Here is a 14,636-nt window from a genome sequence, read left to right as displayed (position 1 = left end):
AAGCTACTAGGGAATTAGGATTTGGGAACATATCTTGCTCATTAGGAAATAGCCCATAGGTCAGGTCAGCCAAGTCTTCCAAAAGCTTAAAGTACTTTTTGCTTCGCTTTTGTTTTAACATTTGCATCTGTTTTCCTAGTTGGTCAATCAGAGCAGCCAAGAAGTGTCACAACTAACTTTTGGTTTCATTTATCAGTGTTGTAGTACTTCAGGAGGTGAATGCTCTTGAGAAAGCCCTGTTTCCTTTACGATAGAGTCTTCCCTGTGACCCAGAGACATTCATCCTGAAAGTATACCATCAGAGAACCATATGAGAAGAGGATACTAGAAAAGGGGAGGGTCTGCAGTCCAGCTGAATGAGTTGCGATCGGAGACATGGTGAACCTGTCTGGTTCTGGGTTGAATGAGTCTGGTCCACTTTCCTGCCAGATGTCAAACACAGGCGTGCAGACAGAGGTGCTAGGCAGGATCAGTTCCTTGGGGATGGTTGGATCCATATTTTATTGTATTATTCTGCATGTGTGTGGAATTATAGTGTACTTCCTTCTGGGGATGGGAGTGGTACTCAGCCTGTGATAGCGGAAGACAGGCCCAGGATAGAAAGCTTTAGCCTTCAGGAATCTAGGTGGCCTTGGCATGGCTCTGAAAGAGACTTTAGTTGACCAAGTTTTTTGGTTCAGGTTTTAATCAGGTTCTGCCTTTCACTGATGTATAATTATTTACCTGTACTAGATTGGTATAAGAACTTAAAGTTCTTATACCAAAGTATGATAGTGTTCTGGAATGTTCCTGTCACTGGTAGTCTTGTAAGCTTCGTGGCACTCCTTCAAAAAGCTGAGCAGACGTCATATGGCTTCTGTATCACGGAGCTGTGTTGGCCCTCGGGCCAGGGGTTCTCACTGATATTTTGCACTAAAAGTCAAAGACGTGAGCTAGAAGCTTCTTTCAAACACGACAACTGCTCACAGTTGTCTCGAGACAAACTTGCCCTGTGTTTAAACTGAACCGTCTTCATCCAGAAGCCTCAGTACTGGGAAACCAGGACACTTGACTCCCTGCTCCATTAGTGTTTGGGGCCAGGGAAGAATAACCATTGGCTTCATTTGCCAGAGCATCTGGGTCACACACACCCCTCCTCCCATTACAACTTGGCAGTGGTTCATGAGCTCTCTGTTTTGCAAACAAAGGTCATCTTCATACCTGACCGGAACTTTTGAGTCACTTATAAAGTGACATTGTTGCTTTGGAGTTGGGTGTCTTAGGTTGGAAAGGGAGTACTTGTTGTCTCTGACCACTGAGGTGGCCCAGTTCTTTATGTGCTATTGAAATGTGTGTGTGTGTGTGTGTGTGTGTGTGTGTGTGAGTTTGTCTGTGTGTGTCAGTGTGTGTGCACGCCTGTGTGAGTATGGTGTGTGTGTGTATTGTGTGTGAGTCAGTGTGTGAGTATGTGTCTGTGAGAACATGTGTGTATATGCATTTGTGAGTGCATGTGAGTGTGTGTGTGAGTGTGTGTGTGTGAGTGTGTGTGTGCGTGTGAGTGTGTGTGTGCATGTGAGTGAGTGTGTGCATGTGAGTGTGTGTGTGTGCATGTGAGTGTGTGTGTCTGTCTGTCTGTGTGTGTGTGCATGTGTGTGAGTGCATGTGAGTGTGTGTGCATGTGAGTGTGTGTGTGTGTGTATGTGTGTGTTGAGGGGGTTCCTGAAAGCTGTAACTATGTTGATTACTTTCTCTCCATTCCCACCATACTGGGATTTGAGTAGCAGCTCACAGTTTGGGGGTTCAACCCCAAATTTAATCTAAACTGAAGTGTGAATGAGGAAGCGGAGTGTTTTTATTAGAAAGATGAAATCCCTTATTTGAACATGTGGTTTGCCTCGTGGTAAGCATTTTTATGCCTCCCAGTTGGAAGGAGTGGAAGCGAAGGGGGCCGGATTCCACTGCGCAGTAGCATTTTCTGATGTCACTGTGATGGAGGGGCTTATAAAATGTCTCAGCTCCTAGACGCTGGCTGCATATCGTGTCTCTCTGTCTCCTCTGCATGTAGTCACTCGGAAAGCTGTTACTTTCCAGGAGTGAACGAATAAAGTTATTAGCATGGGGTTGTAATTCCTTGATATATGGCAAGGACAATCTCTTATCTCTATTGGGTTAGAATACTGACTTTATTAGTCTTCAAATGCCTGTCATTTTGCGGAGATCAACCAAACGCTGAGGTTGAGGGTCTGCGTGGAAACCTTGCCTGTAGTTTGTATGGAAAAATTCAGTGGTGGAACTTGCAGAATTTACTGACAGTAAATTAGAGATATTCAACAACCGTCAGGGACAGGGAAAGGTTGGAGATGGTGTCTTGTAAATACCAATCAGTATCTATTCCTGAGATCCAGTTTCTGGCATCTCTTGGAGATGGGAACCCTGTTCTGAAGATGTGGGCACAGGGTGGTCCCTAGGAACCCAGTCCTACTCTGAGAAGTTCCAAGAGGCCATGTAGAACTGGTCCTTGAGTGGGTGGAGATGTTTTCTTGAGGGCATTTGGATGCGCGTTCTGACATTGGGCAAGGGTTGGCAACCACAGCCTGTGGGCCAAATTCAGTCCCTTTCCTGTTTTTCTACAGCCCACACACACAAAAATGGTTTTTATAAATTTCTGAAAAGATTTAAAAAAAAATCAAAGAAAGAGAAATATTTTGAAGTATGTTAAACTTCTTTGAAATTCAAATTTCAGTGTCCATAAATAAAGTTTTAACGGAGTGAGGCCAAGTCCACTTGATTACATTTTGTCTGTGACTGCTTTATTAGTGCAGTGGTCGCGCTGGGCCTTGACACTGGCCTCTAGAGCTTAAAGTATTTACTAAGCTTAGTCAGTAAAGTGCTTCTCCTGCAAATGTAAGGACCTGACTTTGGGTCCTAGAACCTACATTAATAATAATAATAAATAAATAATAATGATGATAATAAATGTGTCTGGCATAACTGTAATCCTGGCACAGAGGAGGTGTAAACAGCAAGGTGGCTGGGCTTTCTGAACAGCTAGTCTTGCTAAACTCAAGGTCTATCAAGAGACTCTGTCTCTTAGTAAGTAAAGGGCAGCGCAATCAAGGAAACTCAGTCCACATCACTTTCTAACTTCATGGACCGACGTACAATTAATTGTCTCACCTCCCACAGTATTTATCGAACTGACTTAGGGGAGAGACAGAATCCAGTACAGCAAGTGTTGTGTTTCATTGGGGTTGGTTTTGAGTGTCTTGGGGATTCAAGTCTGGAGGCAGAGAGAAGTTTATTGTTCTGGTATGTTCTTTTATATTTAAGCGAAGGGATTAATAGTTGATTCAGGTGATTGACAGCTTCAAGCAAAGAGAGCTTAGATTGCGTCCCATGTGGTTGTTTCTGAAAAGGAAAGCTCCCTGGGAAACTTGTCATGTGGCTTACCCCTTACAAGTGGCTTCCTTACTGTGTTTGTAGGCGCCATGGTCTACAGCTTTGGGATGACGACGACAAGACCCATGGTCAATTCTCTGTAGCACTTTCGTTCCGAATTTCAAGCCTAGGACTAAGCCTCCAACGTAGAGAGCATGTGTGGATGGTAAAAGAACATAGTCACTCCAATGGAAGAACTCAAAAAGAGTACCTCACGGCCTCAAGGTTAATGGTGTTTTTTTAAACCAGCACAGCAGTCGAGGATGGAGGTCTGGATGGCCTTCAGCAGAGGGTTCATGATCGTTGGTTCATGGAAAGTGTGTAAACTGTGTCTGATGGGTTTGGATGCTCAGAACATATTCCTGGGGCTTTGCGGAGCGACTGTTGATTCCTACAGTTACTTGAGTCAGTGACACGGTGACTCGTGCTCACTCTGGCTTCCCTTCAGGCCAGTCAATAAAAACAACAGAGAACATGAAGATGAATCTCTAGAGGCAAGTTCAAGTTCAAAACACACAGGAGACTCACAACTCCAGCAGTGGTAGACCTGAAGGTGCTCTCAGCTCAGAGCTTAGCAGCTCTGTGTGAGGACAGGGGCTTAGCCACTCCACTCTAAGTTCAACAGCAAGAGAAGGGGTGGGGGTATCCGAGCTGCACTCCTTGGTCTGCTAAGTGGCTCTGCCTATTTGGATCCCTTACTGTAACTTTTCTGAGGGCCAGTGTCTTCATCTGCCAAATCTAGATGACAATTTCTAGGTGGTGTAACTTGAAAGACTAGAGGGAATCTGGCTAATTTATTTCAGCACGTATCATCGTAAGAGTTCTGATTTATTGAGTTGTATCTCCTGTCAGCCCATAGGACAGACCTTGCCCATAAATAGTCATTGAAAGAGGAAGAAGTTGTGGTTTGGGTTGCTTTGGAAGAGGATGAGCGAGAATGGGTAAGGATTGGTTTTGGAGCTGGTCCTGTTATACGCCAAAGGTGATGTATTTCAGTCTCTAGAAGGTCAGGAGTTCGGGATCATTCCCCTCTTCCCCTAGATGTGGTCTTCTCCTGAGAAGACTTTTATTACTCCATCCTAGACAGCACTTCCTTCGTGTCAAACGCATAAAGTATGAGAAGGAAAAGGAATTTCTGGGAGCTAGGGATGGGAAAGAGGGGTAACTAACATACGCTTGGTAGGAATGAATGGGTTTAATTGGACTCTGTCAGGATTTGAATCAGTGCTTGCTGCAGAGAGGTAAAGTGATTGATAGCAAGGAGGATTTTCTCCAGTGTTACCCACCTTTCTTAGAATAGGAGGAGTGACACATTGCTCTCTTGGACCTCTGTGCTAATAGATGCACTGCGTTGTTGAGGACTGGAGAGCTGAGGGGCTTCTGGACAGGGACTTCTAGGCAGGGGTTGACCGAGATTAATCTCAGTTGGACCTATTAAAGGGTCAGACTGTCTGGCAATTGTTTCTCCTCCAGTCCAGTCAGGGTCTATGAGTCAGTGTCTGCGAGCATGAGTCTGAGCCTCCCTTCCTCCTGGGGCTCAGGTACCCCTGCTTTACCTTCATGCTGGGTAGCACCATCTCTTGTCTCTCCCTCTTGCATTGTTTGTGCAAGCATGGGGATGTAATATTTCCAACTCCTGGGTATCTCTCTGATTCTTCTGTCATGACAGCTAGCAAGCAGGGCAAGTCTTGGAAGCATTTCTTTGCAAAAGGCTGCATGCATCTTCTTGATTAATGATTTTTCTGCTGTAGTTTATTTATTTATCCTTTTAAGGTAACACATTCTTATTTATTCATCACTTGGGAAATGTTTACTGAGTGGAGACGGTGGTTGGGTTATTTCGTAGCTAAAATAGTACCTGTTGGGTGTCTGCCCCTCCTCTGAAGGTATCGCTGCTTCCCAGAGTAACCGGGAATCCTGCACCAGTAAAGGCAAAGGAGTAAGACAGCCAACTGAAGGTGGAGCTGGTAACCACCTTTACTGAGAATTCAGCTGGAAGCCTCTTCCTAGTTGGGTCTCCACCTCTGAATTCTCACTACAGATCCCTGAGCCATTCTGCTGACCAGGCCAGGCATCCTCTCTAAGAGTGTGACAATTATTAGTCACATAGATGATGATCTCGGCCTTGGTTACTGTTTTATCATCAAACTGCACCCCGCCAAGACCTCCCCCGCCAAGTATATCAAACGCCTTAAAATCATGGAGCACATAACAAAGTTGAGCTTTGAAAGCAACGAGACATGCATTCAAAGAGAACACTCTTTTTCTTTTAAGTTATTTCCCACCATGCAACCTGGTTTTCTTTTTTGGCCGTTTGTTTGTTTGTTTTGTAGTTTTTTCTTCTGGGTTTGGGACTCTCTAAGGATTTAAATCACCAAGCTGGCCTACTTCCTCCTGGGCTTAATATTTTCTTGGTAGTCAATTTCTCCTCCTTGGACTTCCCTAAGGACATCTTAGTGTTTTTTTTTTGTTTTGTTTTGTTTTTTGTTTTTTGTTTTTTTTTGGTTTGTTTGTTTGGCGAACTCTGAGTCACTCAGGGACAGTGCGCTTACAAGAACCAGAAAGAAGCTTGAGGGCTGTTCAGAGGGACTGTCAATCCTATACCCTAGGTGTGAGCACCAGATCCTCAGGGACCAGGTCTATTTTGCAGGTGAGGACCCTACAGTGAGAAGGTGTGGTAGGACATGCTATGCTAGCTCAGCCCTGGGCAACTTTTTCAACATCTTGAACTTTCCGATTGCATGGACTTCATTAAGTTCAGGGCCCACACAAGCACTTCCTGGTGTCATTGTGTGGAAGTCTTCCTTGCTTAGATTCCTGTCTTTCATTTCTCTGACAGTGCATCTGAAATCCCTCCATGTGGGCACAGGGCAGGTGCAGTGACCTCCGAAGGACTGGGTTCTGGGAGGCTTGGGCCATGCCTCATGTATTAGTTGGAGGATGCCTCAGCCTCCTCTGCTAATGCCCTCATAAACAGGCTTAATGCAGAGGAACCTGCTTTTGGGCAGTGAGGTCGTGGGAAGATTGCTACAGGATTTATTTAGAGATATGTTAAAGGTCTTCTCTCTCTGCGGTCATTTGGGTGACAAACCAAGACTACTGCCGAGGGCACTGATGCTTCAGAGTGAACGTTCTGAAGTGTCAAAGCGACCACGACCACAGATAGTTTCAGCTGGCAGCAGCTATACTGCTGTTCTTTGTGAAGAAGGCCTGGTCTCCATTATGTATTCCCCCACACTTTTCTCTTACAAAAAGTTCAGGTTTTTTGCTTTATGGTTTTTTTGTTTGTTTGTTTGTTTGTTTTTGTTTTTGTTTTTTTTTCTGAGACTAGCTCTTGCTTTGTAGTTCCGGCCTAAATCACCATCATCCTGTCTCAGGCCTCTCATGGCAGGATTAGGCAAGCCCCTCAAGGACTGGCTTGCATATCTCCTCTTCTCTTCTCTTCTCTTCTCTTCTCTTCTCTTCTCTTCTCTTCTCTTCTCTTCTCTTCTCTTCTCTTCTCTTCTCTTCTCTTCTCTTCTCTTCTCTTCTTTCTTTCTTTCTTTCTTTCTTTCTTTCTTTCTTTCTTTCTCTCTTTTTTAAGTTAATGAAAGCCAATTGTTTTTCGTCCTCATCTCCAAGTGTTACATGCACAGCATCCCAGGACCTGCTCACCAACCTTGTTTGTTCACAGGCAGGTTATTAGGCCAGGGGGTGATTGGGTGCTGCTGAAGGTAACTGTGGCTCAATCACAGGGAAGTGGCAGGAGTGTGCTCACATCCAGGGCCAGAGTCCTTGCTACCAGCATCTGGCAGCTTTCAACAAAGACAAACAGCCAACATGGAATGTCAAAGCCATGTACTTCTTGGATTTTGTCTTTCTCCATGAACTATAAACTCATCATTTGTACAGGACCAGCTGTTTAGGTGCCGGGTTTCACTTGATCCTCAGAGGGACAATAAGCCTGTGGAGACTCACCCCAAAAGGGAAGGGTCATTGGCTAGAGGGACCGAGGAGAAGACAGGGTTAACAGAGCTAAAGGTTTCCGGGTGATGAGTACACAATCAAAGCCTCAACACAGACACCCACACAGACTTTCAGTCATCTATCATCATAACAAGTGTACTTAAGTGTGAGAAGGAAAGCAGTGAGCCCTCCGTACAGAAGGTGTGCAAGCTGAGACACAGTCTAAGGGTGTCAGACTATGGTCTGCCAAGGACACACATCTCAGGAGGCCGGTGCTATGCTGCTGCTTGGGTGTTTTCCCAGTGCCCGTAGTATTCCAGCAGATCTCCTATGGGCAGCCTCCCCCCTCCCCCCGCCCCCACTATCTTGAGTGGAAATTTCTCTGTGAAGTTGCAGTCTGTTGAAGTTGCAGTCTGTTGGTTCATAACAACACCCCACCCCATCCCCGACACACCCCGATTGTACCTCCAATGCCTAGAGTCAACTTCCCTCACCTCCCCATTGGCCCATGACCTCACCTGGGAAACAATGGAGGCCTTTCTTTGCTCTGAGAAGTCTGAGCAGATCCTACCCTGTGAGGCCGTTTGATAATCATCATTAGTATCATTTACAGGTTGCTTCAGTGGGTTTTCTAGACCTTATTTACTGGGTATTTTTCCCAGAGGGTCTTTGCCTCCTGCACTGGCTAGGTTCACTGTGAGGGATAGAAAGTGTGGCATCTGTCCCTTCAGATGGATCCTTGTACCTCGACAATAAAAAAAAAATATTCAGCTATGAGGAGAAATGTGCATAGGGTTGTAAGCAGCCTTTTGTGCCAGGTTAGTTGGTTCACTGGTTCAGATCTGGAATTACAGGCTATTCATCAGGGCCTGGACCTCTGGGGGGAGGCCTAAGTGAGAGCAGGTATTTTCCCAGTGGGTCACAGTGTACTTAAAGTGATCTACCTGAGTGAACAATGGAACGCTTCTTGATTTCTCCATCTCTGTCCTTAGAGGGGACAAGGAGGGAGGAAGGAAGGAATTTGGGTACTTGGCTCTTTTTCTTATCTTCTCTGAGGTGTTTCAGTTACCCTACTTTACTTCCATTTCAATAGATGATAGGCTACTGGCTACTGTTATGTTGGGCTTTGAGGGTCATACATACATACACACACACATACATACATACACACATACATCTAATATATATATATACATATATATATATATACACACATACACACACATACATACATGCATCTAATATATATATATATATATACAAACACACACATACACACGCACATACACACGCACATACACACAGAGATAGTACCAAGGCTCAGAGTTATGTCGAGGATCTGAGAACAAGCAACTGAACCCATTAAGATGCAGGCTAGAGTCAATACATGGACAGTAGGCAGGGGTAGTGACAAAAGAACCCTTAGGTCAGAAGACAGGATGGGTCCACTGTCCTGACACCTTTCAAGAGTGGGTGTCACCCAAAGTGTGTGCGAAGTCAGGGCTTTCTTCTCTGAGAGGAAGAAACCTGGACATCTAAATACTAGTGTAGTTGATTGGGGGTCAAGAAGTACCCCCTGAAGAGAGTACGTGCCACTTCCAGGTAACTATGGTTTTAGAAGGCTCGTCTGTATTTTGTAATTATCATCGCCTCCCTAATTAGGGGGATGTGTCCACCCAGAGCTGCAGGACCCTTTGGGAGATGCCTCTAAGTCCCCTGAATCTAGTTGACTTTGAGAAGCAAGAGACAAAAGTTGGCTCATTTTTTTCATGTCTATCTTTTTTGGGGGGGTTCCTGTTTATGCTTGGGGGTTCTATATATGCCTAGGGGACCTGTATATGCTTGGAGGGGTCATTTTTATGCTTACCTAGATTTTTAATTTGTTGATATTTTATCACCTGTGATAATCTCCAATCTGAAAAGAAAATTTCATTGAGGTATTTGACAAACATATATAACTCATTTTACATGTATTACACCTTAATAAAATCTTATATTTAGTAATTGTATATTAATATTAGTCTTGAACAATAAATTTTTAGCAATCGGTCCTAGAAGGATTTATAATGTGTATCACCCTGAGGCATCTTAACCAACTCTCAGCATTTTTATTTTCTATTTTTAGCCATTTATTACACACATGAAATAATTTTTTTCTTAAAAAAAACCTGTTGTAGAAAAAAGTCATTATCTCTTTATCAATGTTAAAATTTACAACCTAATAAAACTTTTATCTTGGGACCCTCAGAGAGGGTTGTTTTATATGAACACGGATCATTTTAAGTTTTTATGAAGCATTTACCACCCCCACACATAGATTTTGGTAAGCTTCAAGAACTGAAGATTATTTTCGTTCACAAGTATGTATTTACAAGGCCTTTTTTTACTTGTATCCATCAGCACATACATACCGCATTTTAAAGTTTTATCAAGAACAAGCAAGTTAAAGTGAAAAACAGTTTACAAAACACACAGCCTGAGCGAAAAGAAATCTAAGTAGCCACAGGTTTTCTCTTCAGTGATTTTAGAGAATTTTAGGGACAAACTGAATTTTGTTTCCCTTTGCCATAAAATAACTCAGAGATACTGACCAGAAACAAATAGACAGGATCGTTACACCAGGAAGGGGCAAGTTTCCATCTCTATTCCCTGAGGGAACAAGGTCAGTTCTTGAGGGAGCTGCCTTTTGTTTGCCTGCCCCATACTGCCTTAAGTACCTTTAACCCTATAATGTTAAAGGTCTGTCCTGGGGGGATTCCTGGGGTCTTTGTTAACCTTGAGCTGCATGTGTTCTGCTGCTAAGGCTGTGGAGCCTGAGGTTCCTGTGTTTCTGAAAGCTCTTGGGATAACCTAGTTATTTGGGCTAGTAAGTTCCAAGAATAGTCTTGGGAAGGGAAGGTGAAAAACCAAGTGGAAGGCCTGACATGAGGCAATAAATGACCCATTTGGGAAGGCAGCAGGAAACAAGGGTCTGTTGTACAGAGGAGACAGAGAGGTGGGATTTTGGAAGTCTACAAGAAAAAAAAAATTTCAAGATAGGAGACAAGTTTAGATTGCGCCAATGGGTGCTAGTTGCCTAGTGATGTATTACTGTTCTCTAGAGAAATTTCCTACCTACTTTTTTATTGCTGAACGTCTCTGGTTAAAAAGGACCATGACCCCTGTGGTAGTGCTATAGAGACAGAAGTGATAAAAGCAGAAAGCTCTGCCCCTCCTAGGCCTCACAGGGCTGGATCACCTCTCTTCGTTTTTCTTTGTCCAGCACCCAGTCCTGGTGGAGCTCCTGGAAGACTTCAACCTAAGACGTTTTAGGTCATTTCCCTTGATTCCTACAAAACAGGCCCACATTTGAGATGATACTAGAGTTTAGGATTTTAATCTACTGTCCAAATTTTCCCTCAGTCAACTTGAATTGAGACAAGACAATATTACAGTAATATATTAGCCTGCTTCCTTAGGTTTGAGGCAAATAGAAGAGGAATTGTCTGTGATGATCCCATGGAGAGGGGAAGAGAAGTAATTGAGCCTCTGGAGTGGAAATGGAATCCCCTCTGCATACCTAAGGCCCTCAAAGGGAGCAGACTATTTGAACACCCTCCTTCCCCTCTTCAGACTGTATTTTTAAGTGTCCTTGACAGTGGCCCTGAGCATCGCCACAAAAGAATTAAAAACACTGGTCTGTACACCAATGCTCTTGGGCTTACACCTCCCTCAGCTGGGGTTTAAACAATGGCCACACATCGCCCCTCTTGTTGAGAATTAAATCCTGTAATTACTGGGTACAAGCCCCTGCTAGAAGTATCTTGAGATGACTTCCTTTATCTCAGTGGTATAAGGTCCCTATCAGGAGAAGACTGTAAAAGATAAATAATTAAATTAGGAAAGATACCAAACCAAGCAAAACCATTTGGGTTAAAAGAAGTGCAAGTGGGTGGGATTTCCCCACCCTGGATTTAATTCTCAAGGGAGCATCTTAAGACTTGGGGAACTCCACACATCTTTATACCCTAAAGATAGGAATGTCTGAAACCAATCAACAAGGAAGAGCTCAAAATAGAGTATGATTGGTGACAGAGAACAGGAAGTGGATCAGTGGTAGAAAATGTAGCGATGGGTTTAAGGGTTTTTGTTTTTTCTTGTTTTTTTAGGTTTTTAAGGTTTTAGGTTCAGGGATCTGGTTGTTTGTTGTTGTTTTTAAGACAGGGTTTCTCTGTATAGCCCTGGCTGTCCTGGAACTCACTTTGTAGACCAGGCTGGCCTCGAACTCAGAAATCCGCCTGTCTCTGCCTCCCAAGTGCTGGGATTAAAGGCGTGCGCCACCACCGCCGGGCTCAGGGATCTATTTTAAGGTTTAGCAATCTCAATTTTTCCAATGATGTAAAGTGAGGTTCATCTGTAAGAATCTGGGGCCTAAGGACTCACAAGCCACTTGGGAATCAATGCTGCTCAACGTCAGAGTCTCGTTGGCTAGGGAGAACTGGCCTCCAAAAGGTTATTGAGAATTGGGGTAACATGCTCTTCCCGAAGGCCTAGAGTTACCTCAGTCAACCAAAACTACTCTTGCTGAGAGGTGAGAGTCAGGATCCAAGGTTGCCTTGATCAAGCCAGGTCAAACTTACTCCTTTATCCCCATGGAAAGCTATGAGGGTCTTTCCTGGCCAGCATGCTTGATCCCTTCCTAGAATGACCAGGAGGAAACTGGAAAAGGAAGAGTCACCTCTTCTGGAATACTATGTTGAGAGGACAAGGAAAACTCTCCTCACCTTCAGAACCTAGGTGGTACCTGGGTAAGACAATGCTTTAAAATTAAAAGAACTCATCCTGGAGATCTGACATCACCTCCATGTTTGCTATAGGTTGTGCATTGGCCTTATCACGTGACGATACGGACATCCAGAAAACATTGCGTGGCCATAGCCATCCCTTTTTGATGAGAGGCATCTGAGTCAGATGAGCATAAATATAGAAAAAGACAGGAAGCAGTGGCCTGAGTTATTTAAGCCTGGTGAACCAAAGAAAGACAAAGGAGGAAGAAATTCTATAGTCTCAACCCAAGAGAGGGAAGTTCTCTTATTGGGAACACCAAAAGCTGTCAGTCACCTGCACCTCATTTTGATTTTTCCATGATTCCTGTATCCCGTGGGATAAGTGGCCATGAACTAGGCAGATGGAGTGGGAGTGCCCAGTGCTGTTGTTATGGGGTCACATGGAGAGACTAGGAAGTACAAAGATGACATTCTGTCCCTTCCAAGGATGACATGGGAGGAGAACCGGCCGATCTGTGAACCTCTGTGTAGGCAGGCATTCAAGTCTCTCATAAACTAACTTGTTATTTGTTGACTCCCATTTAAAGTTTCTGCAGCCTTGGGTGGCACGTCCAAGCAGTTAGAAAGTCAACCACCAAGGGACCACATGATCTAAAGTAGTGTCAGCTCCCTTGGTTTTGGCCAGGAGTCTTTTGGCCCAAGCTCACCAACCACTCTTTCTGCTCTCATGTGTCTCTAAATTTGATATAAATTTTTGCCCAGCTTAGAGGGACTGGTGGTAGTGAGGGAAAAAAAATGAAATTCCATGCTCAGAGACAGAAAATAAGAATTTTTTTTTACATTATTACTTACTCCCCTTCACCTTGCCATCAGCAAAAGCCTTGTGAAAAACCAAGTCAAGGAAAAAATAAAAAGGAATTACATGTTCAATCCATGTCTGGCTCCCAAGCCCAGGAGAAAGAAAATGACCTTTCTTTCTTCCAAGAAGTCATGGCAGTGTAGGCAGAATCTCAGTAGACCTGGAGCAAGACAGAGATAAAGCCTGGAGACCGAATTCCCCAAAGGAAACTCAGCCAAAGACAAATCGCCAGAGGCTCTAGCCACCAGGAGCTGACCTGAATCATAGAATATAAGGTTGTCACCCTCAGAGGAGCGCCTGTAGGACCCCTTCCCTGTTGCCACCTGCTACCAAGGAAACTTTGGTTTCCCTGGTAGAATCAGTACAGTTAGGGAAATCCTGAGGAATTACAATCAGTTGTCAAAATCTTCTGCAGGTAGGACATGGAATGGAGAATCGGTAGCAGACATCCCATCTACGTAGTATTGTGAGAAAATGTGCTCATATGTGTCTGACCATTGCCTCTTTCTGGTATGTTCTTTGAACATTTCAGTGAAGTAACTGTTAATCCTCTCTGTTTTATAGACTTGGGAAAGGGCTCAGAGGGCTTTTAAAATGGCTTGCCTGATGCTACAGCTAATTAGGGAGCAAGGGGAGGTACAAGCTGAAAGCCTTGGGTTCCCTGGATTCCAGCACCAGGATACCATCATTGAAAGATGTTTCGCTGCTGTCTGGCTGGGCCATCTTTAACGTGAGAAGTGTTGAATAGCTTGTGGCTGGCTAGTTTGTACAGCTTTTTAGGTCTAGGCTGTGGGTGAAGGTGAGCATCGAAGATTTGCCCAAGGTCTATAGTTCCTGTCTGGTATTGGCACAGCTAGAAAACAGTCTGCAGGTCCCTGTCCCAGGAGCAGGGTAGCTTGGGACAAAATGAGGTTCCAGTAATGTTGTTGGGTTCTTGGCTAATGAGCTAACTGAGATTTAAGCCAGGGTTCTTCACGGGATTATGGAAAGCATCATGCTTTGCAGTGAAAAGGCAGAGTTCGGCAAATGACCCTTTTGGAACACTTAGCTGTGCATTGACATCTAAGACTCGCAGATGGTGGGTCTCACCTTTTACCACTGAGACATGACGTCATCTACGAAGCTCATGATGGGAAACTATGAAATTGAATTACACGAAAAACAAACAAAAGCGGGGGGTGGGGGTGGGAAGTCACATCCTGTTTTAAATAAGTTTGCAATGTTTGTGTTCACATTCATTGTTTTAATGGGGCACCTGATACCCATGGGGCACAGCATGGTCATGCCTGCTAGAAAGAGATGTGGCTATGGAGCTGGGGTTCTGGGTTCAAATACCAGTAGTGCCTTTAACAAAGGGGTCTGTGTTTCCTGGTACAGAACAAGGGATTAATAGTGCCTTTTTTCTTCTACTTGTCCTGAAGAGTCTTTGAGTAAGCCACTGTAAGGGCTGTGAAGTGCTAACTGAGCAGTAAAGTTAGGAGGTAGCCTTCTCTAGAACCACACTGCTGTGGATGTCTGACTAACTATAGCCTGTGAGTAAGCTCCTCCACGGCTTCCTTCAATGGCCTCTCTTTGCCTGGCTTCACTCTGTTGTTGATAAAACCCCCAACGTGGCTGTGACTGACAACAGCTGCGGGTTGGAAATGGTC

At 44.2% G+C, this 14,636-nt stretch overlaps 1 protein-coding gene across 2 annotated transcripts in view; it reads left to right on the top strand.

The window, feature by feature from the left end:
- Setbp1 (SET binding protein 1) overlaps positions 1 to 14,636 on the top strand; it is a 356,483-nt gene that overhangs the window by 23,533 nt on the left and 318,314 nt on the right. The window lies entirely within an intron of this gene.

This window comes from Mus caroli, unplaced genomic scaffold, assembly GCF_978045245.1.
Source record: "Mus caroli unplaced genomic scaffold, Mus_caroli_1 scaffold_19, whole genome shotgun sequence".
Lineage (NCBI taxonomy): Eukaryota > Metazoa > Chordata > Mammalia > Rodentia > Muridae > Mus > Mus caroli.
Note: the sequence above shows the minus strand (reverse complement) of the source record. Positions and strands in the feature narration are given on the sequence as shown.